We start from the raw sequence: 12,832 nt of genomic DNA, 5'->3' as shown, positions 1-12,832 counted from the left end.
CACTGTGTGTGGAAGAGATAGAAGACGAACCACTGTGTGTGGAAGGGAAGACACTGTGTGTGAAGAGATAGGCGAAGAAACACTGTGTGTGGAAGGTGATGCACGGACGATGCTGAAGTAAATCGGAGTGTCCGAGTTAGCGGAGCACGGAGAGAATTACTGTGTGTACGGAACGATGTAATAAAAGTGACGGCGGAAAAAGAGACGGTTGTCGTCCGAGTGAATTCACGGCACTATATTTGGTGTCAGAAAAAGTACGGAACACGCCACGATGTCAAGGAAAGCGGAAAAGAAGAGAAATGTGCCAGTGGACTCGGGCGGCGACAGCGACAACGACGATTTGCAGCCCGGCCAGATGGCCGGCAGTACTCCGGACGGTGACAGCGGTTTGGGTGGTGCTGAAGGCCCGGGATTGCCGGAGGATTGGCGAGTCCTCATGACCCAGTGGGAGGCCAGAATGGAGAAGTTGTCGGAGGAATTCCAGAACTTCTTGACAGAGAACCGCATTCAACTACCCGTACCGGGTCCACCACCGGAGGTTGCCGCTCAGCCAGAGCGGTTGGAAGAAGATGACGATGAAGACGACCAGTCGGAGGGTCCGCCACGACGGCTACATGTACAACGATTAGAGGCCAAGTTGGGAGATTGGACAGCATTCATACGAAGATTCCGTGCGGCTTACGAGTCCCTGAAGTGGACGGAGAGTGCCGCGTTACGAGCACTGCCGACGGCATTGGATGACGACTCCTTGGCGACTTTTAACGGACTCCCTGCCGCTTTCAGAAAAAACATTGGACGGTGCTATTGCGGCAATGAGGAAGGTCTACGAGCCGCGGTCGGTCGCCAAACGTCGATTTCAACAGAGAAAACGGGAGGCCACGGAGTCCCCCCTGGCATTTCGCAGCACCTTGCTGGCCCTCGCCCAGGTTGCGTACCCGGCGATGGACGAGGAGGGCTGGGACTCCCTGCTGCAAGAGAAGATGTTACAGCTGGCAAAGGAACTGAAAGTCGTCTTGTCACTCCCGGACAAGCATGATGACGACGACGTGTCATCGTTGCTGATCGCCAGGAACATACAAGTCAACCTTGATATACGAGACGAACCAGCGGCGGCGGTAGCGCAGCCGTCGCTGACGAACCCTGCCAGGGCTGTGAGCACGGTGGCGGTGGTGGTGGACGAGGCGCCGCCGATGGCAGCGGCGGCCGGAGTGTCGACCGGAGACCGACGGCGTCGTCCCGGGGCATATGGAGACGGCGTGCATCGGACATGCTACGAGTGCGGGCGGAGGAGTCATCTCGCCCGCGACTGCTGGAGACGAAGAGGTGGTCCTCCGTGGACGCCGAACAACTACGGCGGGCGGTTCCCCCAAGACCAAGGATCCCGGGTGAGTCGAGATGCATTCAATACACGGCCGCCCTATCCACATCACTCATCCGCGTCATCTCAACCGTATTCATCGGGTTCGGATAGTACGCATAGCCGGGATATGTGGGGCGCGTTGGTACATCGTGTGTTGGGGGCCGCGCCGGGATCGTCGGATGTGATGGCATGTATTCAAGGTGTTATCGTAGGGGTTATTGTGGATACCGGGGCATCGGCAACTCTCATTTTGTTGCAAACTTTTCGGTCGCTGCCGACGTCGCCTGGATCGTTAGCGCCAGTGGAAGGGCTATGTGTAGCGGCAAACGGGGGTAGTTTGGGCATTATGGGCTGCGTGGTTGCGACAATTCAAATTGGGGAGGTTATTGTGACAGGAAGTGTTTTGGTTTCAACGGCCTTGGCGGTACCATGTTTGTTGGGCACGGATTTTTTGCAAAAGATGCCAATTAAGATTTCAGTGGAAAAAGGTTCATATTCTTAGTTTTTTCGGTAAAGTCACGTTGAAGAGAAACAACAAAATAACAAAATATATATAAAACAATAAAAAATTCTCACGACGTTTCGACCATAACTCAAACGGTCATCATCAGGTGTGTCGGTTTGCATAAATTTATTTTGAAAACGGCATATTTATTTATATATATAAAAATAACGTTTGCGTCACGCGCAACGATGGCAGTTTGCCAGGACTAGTCCATCTATTTTTTTTCAATTCCATACACCCAGCCATCAGATTTACCATGGAAGTCGAAATAGATGGCAAGATACCTTTTTTGGATGTCCTAATTAAAAAGAGACCTGATGGTTCAATGAGCCACTCTGTCTACAGGAAAGCTACCCATACGGATGCTTATCTGAAACCGGATTCCCACCACCATCCATCACAGAAGAATTCTCTCATCAAGACTCTGTATCATAGAGCCCAATGCATATCCGACCAGGAACACATAAGCAGTGAACTCAAGCACGTACACCAAGCTCTTAGGGCTAATGGTTACTCCGACTATACAATCCGCAAAGCTATCACTCAAACCATGAAGAAGAACCCTCTTGAGGAGCCTTTCAAAACCATCACTTTACCCTACATTGCTGGGATCACAAAAAAGATCTCCAAAATCTTGAATAAACACAAGATCCAGGTCCGTTTCAACACATTACATAAAATCCGTGATCTGGTTCCGTCTGTAAAAGATGTGATTCCGGACATACAATACCCTGGTGTCTACAAACTAAGTTGCCTCTGTGGTAGTAGTTACATTGGAGAAACCAAACGCCATATCTCGGACCGCATTCGTGAACATAAAGCAGACCTTAAACACGGTAGGACCAACACCTCGGCCGTAGCAGATCATTGTTCTAATTCAGTAGGCTCACATGCCATTGACTTTTCCAAGACGGAGGTTCTTTGTAAGCCATCTGGCTTCCATGAGAGATTCGTTCATGAGGCTATCCACATATACAAACACAGAGACAATTTCAACCGAGAAGATGGATTCTATCTTAACAATCATTGGAAAGATTTGATAAATCATTTCAGTTCTTGATTGATTGTTCACGCTTACAGTGCCTTTCAGACAGCATACATAAAAACAAATTTCGTCTCCCCCCTCCTCTTTAAAAAAAAAAAAAAAAAATAGATGGACTAGTCCTGGCAAACTGCCATCGTTGCGCGTGACGCAAACGTTATTTTTATATATATAAATAAATATGCCGTTTTCAAAATAAATTTATGCAAACCGACACACCTGATGATGACCGTTTGAGTTATGGTCGAAACGTCGTGAGAATTTTTTATTGTTTTATATATATTTTGTTATTTTGTTGTTTCTCTTCAACGTGACTTTACCGAAAAAACTAAGAATATGAATTACTGCAGTCACGAAAGCTTTAAATCAAAAAATGGAAAAAGGTTGTTTGGAATTACCGTCGGGGAAATGTATGAATTTTTTGGGGACACTTCGAAATTTTCGGTGACGAACGCTGTGGTGCAGGCCATGGTGAGCCGCACCGTGCGCGTCCCGCCTGCATCGCAAATATTGGTACCGCTACGGTTAAAGAAGGAATTGCCTTGGGATGAGCTACAGGAGGGAGTGCTGTTGACACCCTCAAATATTGTGCTGTTGACACCCTCAAATATTGTGATCCCTTCATTCAAATTGTAAACGCGGGGCACGAAGAGGTTGTTATTCAAGGGGGCACTACGTTGGTGCACGCAACGGGTGCGCCGGGTCCAGAAACAAAAACATGTTTTGCTAAGGGGCAGGATGAAATGTTGTCAAGGGAGGAGGACGATCCGGAATGGTTAAGGGATCTTTACAAACAAAACCCAGAGTTATCGCCTGTGCAACGGTCGAGGTTGCATGCGTTGCTAGTGGAATTTAAGGATGTGTTCAGTTCAGGGAAATACGTGGGTCGAACGACGTTGTTGCAGCATCGTATTGACACAGGGAACGCACCCCCGATCAGGTTAAATTCATATCGTGTAGGTCCTCTTGAGAAAGAATGTATTCGGCGATCTGTTGACGAAATGCTAGAGCAGGATATTATCGCCCCATTGTCCAGCCCGTGGGGGGCCCCTATTGTCCTCGTTAAAAAACGTGACGGAACCATGCGATTTTGTGTTGACTATCGGAAATTAAATAAAGTTTCGGTGGCGGAAGCATACCCGCTTCCACGAATTGATGATTCGCTGGACGCCCTGTCCGGCGCCAGAATATTTTCGACCCTCGATTTGTTGTCGGGCTTTTGGCAATTGCCCCTGGATAAAGAGTCAAGACCTAAAACGGCATTTCCGACACCACAAGGATTGTATCAATTTAACGTGCTCCCGATGGGACTCCACTCAACGCCGGCGACCTTCCAGCGATTAATGGAACTTGTGTTGTCAGACCTGCAGTGGGAGTCATGCTTGATATATTTAGATGATGTGATGAACATTTGCAACGGCTGCGCGCCGTTTTTGGCAGAGTGCGGCGCGCTGGATTGAAATTTAAACCACAGAAGTGCCAATTGTTGAGAACATCGGTGAAGTATTTGGGGCACGTCGTTAGTGCGTCAGGAGTGGCCACTGATCCGGAAAAGACGAGTTGTGTGCGTACATGGCCAGTGCTGAAAACAGCAGGGGAAGTGCGTAGCTTTGTGGGCTTTGCGTCGTATTATCGGCGGTTCTTTAAGGATTTTGCCACGATTGCTCGACCATTGCATACGCTGACCGGGAAAGGTGTAAAGTTTCAATGGGGGATTGCTGAACAAAAATCGTTTGAAGCGTTGCGGGCCGCACTGGCGGACGCACCGCTGTTGGGATACCCGGATTTTACGAAGTAATTTATACTTGACGCGGATGCCTGTGATACGGGCATAGGCGTGGTTTTGTCACAAATGGTTGATGGCGTCGAGAGAGTGGTGGCATATGGCAGCCGGGTGTTATCGCCGGCCGAGCAAAAATACTGTGTGACGCGTAGGGAATTATTGGCGATTGTCTATTTTGTGCGCCAGTACCGACCGTATCTATACGGCAGGGAATTTTTGATCCGCACTGATCACGCGGCGCTACAGTACTCGCTGCGCGTGGATCAGCCATCGGGGCAAATGGCTCGCTGGATTGAGACTCTCCAGGAGTACTCTTTCACGATCCAGCATAGGAAAGGGACGCACCATGTAAACGCGGATGCTTTGTCGAGGTTGCCGTGACCGGCTGAGACGTGTCGGTGCAAAGAGGTCTCGCCGCGTTGCGGCCCGCCGCTGCAGGAGGTTCCGCAAACGGTCGCTGCAGCGGGTTCGGGGGTGCCAGGGATAATCCCTGGAGCAGAAATTGAACTGTTGGGGTTGTCATTGAAGCAGTGGAAGCAACTGCAGGTGGAAGATTCCTCGCTGACCAGGATGAGGCTGCGTGCCTCTCGTTCAAGGGGATCGGAGGATCGCCCATTTTTGATGTTAACGGAGGGGTTGCTTGTTCGCTGGGATGTGGAAGCACAAAAATGTCCCGAAGGTGTTGCGGGGGAAACTTATTAACGAGGTACATGAGAAATTGCTGCATCTGGGGGAGAAGAAGACCGCGTTGACGGTGGGGAGTGAATTTTACTGGCCGGGAATGTTTAACGATGTGAAACAGCATGTAAAAGTGTGCCAGGAATGTGCACGGAGGAAAGCGCCGGCACGGCCATATCGTGTCCCTTTGCAATCGATTCAAGTTTCGAGAGTGAACGAAATTGTGGCACTGGATATTTTGGGTCCGTTTCCCACCACCCCCGAGGGCACAGATATTTGCTCGTCAGGGTGGAATACTTAACTCATTGGCCGATGGCATGGCCGCTAGTAGACCAGTCAGCGACGTCGATCACTGAGGCTTTCTTGAATGGATACGTATTAGATAAGGGGGCCCCAGAACAATTGCTTACTGACCAAGGCAGAAATTTTTCATCAAAATTGATTAAGGACGTGTGTGACTCGCTGGGGACCAAAAAGATCCGGACGTCCCCGTACGACCCGCAGACTGACGGGATGGTCGAGCGGCTGCATAGGACGCTGACGTCCATGCTTTGTCACCAAGTAAACACCGCTCAAGATGATTGGGATCTGCATGTTGCAGCGACGCTGGCCGCGTATAGATTGGCCCCGCATGCCTCAATGGGGTACTCGCCATTTTTTCTGATGTATGGACGGGAACCGGAAGCGCCGGCTATTGTGAAATTGGGAATTCGAAAACGGGAGAAATCTACGACGGTGCCTGCTCCGATGCAGGTGGCTTTGGAACGTCTAAGGGAAGCCCGAGAGGCTGCATTGCAAAATTCGGCACGACGACAAGCCGCTAACGAAAGATTGTTCGGCAGGCAGCGGCCACGAGAGCCGTGGAGTGTTGGAGATAAAGCCTGGTTGCACTGCCCCATGGTGCCGGTGGGAACGTCCCCGAAATTTCACCGCCCCTGGCAGGGGCCCATTGATATTGTGGAGGTTTTACGGGATCAGAGTGTGCGAATAAAATTCGGTCGTCGGACATGGTTTGTTCACCCGTCGCGCCTGAAGAAATTTGTGTTACCATATGATGCGTCATCCCCCATCTGAGAGCGGCCTGTATTGGATGTGTCCGACAAACCTGTGGGAAGGTCACAAGTGCGCGTGTCCCAGAGATCTGCCCCCCGTATGCCTGCAGGATCGCCCTTTTTGGGCAGGGTTACTGACCGGACGCCGATTGAACGGCCACAGATCCGGACCAATGGCCATCCCGACCGTGAACGACGGACAGCCCCACCAGCTGAGTGTCGCGGGGACAGGGACCGGCTGCGGGAACCCGTTCCAGGAGGAATACAATACATTGACTTTGGGGGTTGGGAATTCTGTATAAAGGTCTTGTGTGCTTGTCGTTGCGTGAGTGTACAAAATGGATGTATATTGCAAATGCGTTATGTATATATGTTGTCATCGTTCCGTCCGCTTCACTCCACTACTCCAATTCGAGTATATCGTAGCCGGGGACGGCTAGGTTCTTTCATCACGGGGGGGGGGGGTGGGGGTGATGTAGTGGAGTAGATCATGCGCATAGGAATTGGCCATATACAGTAAATACAGACAGACAAGGAGAACGGGTCACACGAGGTCGAACAGGTGGTCGAGTCACGAGTGGCGTAAACAAACCCAAGTAATTAAGGGAGTCGTGGCACGAGGGCTGTGATTGGTCGAGAGGCTGTTAGCGTTAAGTGGTGGCGTCTGAATGTCTGATGAAGGGGACAGGTGCGGGCTGGCGGGAAATGGCCAGCGAGCCACGTGGCAATTAATTAAGGCTAATGCGAGAGGGGATAAAACGTGAGGTGGTTTGAACGGAAGGGGCGTTGCTGTTGGAGAGTGGCTGCTGGGGAGTTGTTGCTGGAGAGTTGTTGCTGGGCAGTTGTTGGCAAGAGGTAAAGCGATACGAAGAAGACAGCTGGAAATGTTAGGGAAGAATAGATAGAGAGCCGGACCCCAAAGACAGTAAATAGCAATAGGGAGAGTCAGCGTTAGCGGAGATATATAGAGTCACTGTGTGTGAATAGATAGAAGTCACTGCGTGTGAAGAGATAGCGGCGAGACTGTGTGTGAGGAGATAGAAGACGAACCACTGTGTGTGGAAGAGATAGAAGACGAACCACTGTGTGTGGAAGGGGATGCACGGACGATGCTGAAGTAAATCGGAGTGTCCGAGTTGGTGGAACACGGAGAGAATTACTGTGTGTACGGAACAATGGAATAAAAGTGATGGCGGAAAAAGAGACGGTTGTCGTCCGAGTGAATTCACGGCACGACATTTAGTAAAACTTTTATAACATCACAAAATATACGTCAATCCAGATTGTATGTTACATTTTCATATTTAGTAAAACTTTTATAACATCACAAAATACACAACGCCAATCCAGATTGTATGTTACGTTTCCACATTTAGTAAAACTTTTATAAGATCACAAAATATACAACGTCAATCCAGATTGTATGTTACATTTCCATATTTAGTAAAACTTTTATAACATCACAAAATATTCAACCTCAATCCAGATTGTATGTTACATTTCCATATTTATTAAAACTTTTATAAAATCACAAAATATACAACACCAATCCAGATTGTATGTTACATTTCCATATTTATTAAAACTTTTATAACATCACAAAATAAACAACGCCAATCCAGATTGTATGTTTCATTTCCATATTTAGTAAAACTTTTATAACATCACAAAATAAACAACGCCAATCCAGATTGTATGTTACATTTCCATATTCAGTAAAACTTTTATAACATCACAAAATAAACAATGCCAATCCAGATTGTATGTTACATTTCCATATTTATTTAAACTTTTATAACATCACAAAATACACAACCTCAATCCAGATTGTATGTTACATTTCCATATTTAGTAAAACTTTTATAACATCACAAAATATTCAACCTCAATCCAGATTGTATGTTACATTTCCATATTTATTAAAACTTTTATAAAATCACAAAATATACAACACCAATCCAGATTGTATGTTTCATTTCCATATTTAGTAAAACTTTTATAACATCACAAAATATACAACCTCAATCCAGTTTGTATGTTACATTTCCATATTTAGTAAAACTTTTATAACATCACAAAATATACAACCTCAATCCAGATTGTATGTTTCGTTTCCATATTTAGTAAAACTTTCATAACATCACAACATATTCAACCTCAATCCAGATTGTATGTTACATTTCCATATTTATTAAAACTTTTATAAAATCACAAAATATACAACACCAATCCAGATTGTATGTTACATTTCCATATTTATTAAAACTTTTATAACATCACAAAATACACAACGCCAATCCAGATTGTATGTTTCATTTCCATATTTAGTAAAACTTTTATAACATCACAAAATATACGTCAATCCAGATTGTATGTTACATTTTCATATTTAGTAAAACTTTTATAACATCACAAAATACACAACGCCAATCCAGATTGTATGTTACGTTTCCACATTTAGTAAAACTTTTATAAGATCACAAAATATACAACGTCAATCCAGATTGTATGTTACATTTCCATATTTAGTAAAACTTTTATAACATCACAAAATATTCAACCTCAATCCAGATTGTATGTTACATTTCCATATTTATTAAAACTTTTATAAAATCACAAAATATACAACACCAATCCAGATTGTATGTTACATTTCCATATTTATTAAAACTTTTATAACATCACAAAATAAACAACGCCAATCCAGATTGTATGTTTCATTTCCATATTTAGTAAAACTTTTATAACATCACAAAATAAACAACGCCAATCCAGATTGTATGTTACATTTCCATATTCAGTAAAACTTTTATAACATCACAAAATAAACAATGCCAATCCAGATTGTATGTTACATTTCCATATTTATTTAAACTTTTATAACATCACAAAATACACAACCTCAATCCAGATTGTATGTTACATTTCCATATTTAGTAAAACTTTTATAACATCACAAAATATTCAACCTCAATCCAGATTGTATGTTACATTTCCATATTTATTAAAACTTTTATAAAATCACAAAATATACAACACCAATCCAGATTGTATGTTTCATTTCCATATTTAGTAAAACTTTTATAACATCACAAAATATACAACCTCAATCCAGTTTGTATGTTACATTTCCATATTTAGTAAAACTTTTATAACATCACAAAATATACAACCTCAATCCAGATTGTATGTTTCGTTTCCATATTTAGTAAAACTTTCATAACATCACAACATATTCAACCTCAATCCAGATTGTATGTTACATTTCCATATTTATTAAAACTTTTATAAAATCACAAAATATACAACACCAATCCAGATTGTATGTTACATTTCCATATTTATTAAAACTTTTATAACATCACAAAATACACAACGCCAATCCAGATTGTATGTTTCATTTCCATATTTAGTAAAACTTTTATAACATCACAAAATATACAACCTCAATCCAGTTTGTATGTTACATTTCCATATTTAGTAAAACTTTTATAACATCACAAAATATACAACCTCAATCCAGATTGTATGTTTCATTTCCATATTTAGTTAAACTTTTATAACATCACAAAATAAACAACGCCAATCCAGATTGTATGTTACGTTTCCACATTTAGTAAAACTTTTATAAGATCACAAAATATACAACGTCAATCCAGATTGTATGTTACATTTCCATATTTAGTAAAACTTTTATAACATCACAAAATATTCAACCTCAATCCAGATTGTATGTTACATTTCCATATTTATTAAAACTTTTATAAAATCACAAAATATACAACACCAATCCAGATTGTATGTTACATTTCCATATTTATTAAAACTTTTATAACATCACAAAATAAACAACGCCAATCCAGATTGTATGTTTCATTTCCATATTTAGTAAAACTTTTATAACATCACAAAATAAACAACGCCAATCCAGATTGTATGTTACATTTCCATATTCAGTAAAACTTTTATAACATCACAAAATAAACAATGCCAATCCAGATTGTATGTTACATTTCCATATTTATTTAAACTTTTATAACATCACAAAATACACAACCTCAATCCAGATTGTATGTTACATTTCCATATTTAGTAAAACTTTTATAACATCACAAAATATTCAACCTCAATCCAGATTGTATGTTACATTTCCATATTTATTAAAACTTTTATAAAATCACAAAATATACAACACCAATCCAGATTGTATGTTTCATTTCCATATTTAGTAAAACTTTTATAACATCACAAAATATACAACCTCAATCCAGTTTGTATGTTACATTTCCATATTTAGTAAAACTTTTATAACATCACAAAATATACAACCTCAATCCAGATTGTATGTTTCGTTTCCATATTTAGTAAAACTTTCATAACATCACAACATATTCAACCTCAATCCAGATTGTATGTTACATTTCCATATTTATTAAAACTTTTATAAAATCACAAAATATACAACACCAATCCAGATTGTATGTTACATTTCCATATTTATTAAAACTTTTATAACATCACAAAATACACAACGCCAATCCAGATTGTATGTTTCATTTCCATATTTAGTAAAACTTTTATAACATCACAAAATATACAACCTCAATCCAGTTTGTATGTTACATTTCCATATTTAGTAAAACTTTTATAACATCACAAAATATACAACCTCAATCCAGATTGTATGTTTCATTTCCATATTTAGTTAAACTTTTATAACATCACAAAATAAACAACGCCAATCCAGATTGTATGTTACATTTCCATATTTAGTAAAACTTTTATAACATCACAAAATATACAACCTCAATCCAGATTGTATGTTACATTTCCATATTTAGTTAAACTTTTATAACATCACAAAATAAACAACCCCAATCCAGATTGTATGTTACATTTCCATATTTAGTTAAACTTTTATAACATCACAAAATAAACAACGCCAATCCAGATTGTATGTTACATTTCCATTTTTAGTAAAACTTTTATAACATCACAAAATACACAACCCCAATCCAGATTGTACATTACATTTCCATATTTAGTAAAACTTTTATAAGATCACAAAATATACAATGCCAATCCAGATTGTACGTTACATTTCCATATTTAGTAAAACTTTTATAAAATCACAAAATATTCAACGCCAATCCAGATTGTATGTTACATTTCCATATTTAAACTTTTATAACATCACAAAATATACAACCTCAATCCAGATTGTATGTTACATTTCCATATTTAGTTAAACTTTTATAACATCACAAAATATTCAACCTCAATCCAGATTGTATGTTACATTTCCATATTTATTAAAACTTTTATAAAATCACAAAATATACAACACCAATCCAGATTGTATGTTACATTTCCATATTTATTAAAACTTTTATAACATCACAAAATAAACAACGCCAATCCAGATTGTATGTTTCATTTCCATATTTAGTAAAACTTTTATAACATCACAAAATAAACAACGCCAATCCAGATTGTATGTTACATTTCCATATTCAGTAAAACTTTTATAACATCACAAAATAAACAATGCCAATCCAGATTGTATGTTACATTTCCATATTTATTAAAACTTTTATAACATCACAAAATACACAACCTCAATCCAGATTGTATGTTACATTTCCATATTTAGTAAAACTTTTATAACATCACAAAATATTCAACCTCAATCCAGATTGTATGTTACATTTCCATATTTATTCAAACTTTTATAAAATCACAAAATATACAACACCAATCCAGATTGTATGTTTCATTTCCATATTTAGTAAAACTTTTATAACATCACAAAATATACAACCTCAATCCAGTTTGTATGTTACATTTCCATATTTAGTAAAACTTTTATAACATCACAAAATATACAACCTCAATCCAGATTGTATGTTTCGTTTCCATATTTAGTAAAACTTTCAAAAACATCACAAAATATTCAACCTCAATCCAGATTGTATGTTACATTTCCATATTTATTAAAACTTTTATAAAATCACAAAATATACAACACCAATCCAGATTGTATGTTACATTTCCATATTTATTAAAACTTTTATAACATCACAAAATACACAACGCCAATCCAGATTGTATGTTTCATTTCCATATTTAGTAAAACTTTTATAACATCACAAAATATACAACCTCAATCCAGTTTGTATGTTACATTTCCATATTTAGTAAAACTTTTATAACATCACAAAATATACAACCTCAATCCAGATTGTATGTTTCATTTCCATATTTAGTTAAACTTTTATAACATCACAAAATAAACAACGCCAATCCAGATTGTATGTTACATTTCCATATTTAGTAAAACTTTTATAACATCACAAAATATACAACCTCAATCCAGATTGTATGTTACATTTCCATATTTAGTTAAACTTTT

This window comes from Petromyzon marinus, unplaced genomic scaffold, assembly GCF_048934315.1.
Source record: "Petromyzon marinus isolate PM22_M1 ecotype Great Lakes invasive population unplaced genomic scaffold, UKy_Petmar_22M1.pri1.0 PM_G_Scaffold_15, whole genome shotgun sequence".
Classification (NCBI taxonomy): domain Eukaryota; kingdom Metazoa; phylum Chordata; class Hyperoartia; order Petromyzontiformes; family Petromyzontidae; genus Petromyzon; species Petromyzon marinus.
Note: the sequence above shows the minus strand (reverse complement) of the source record.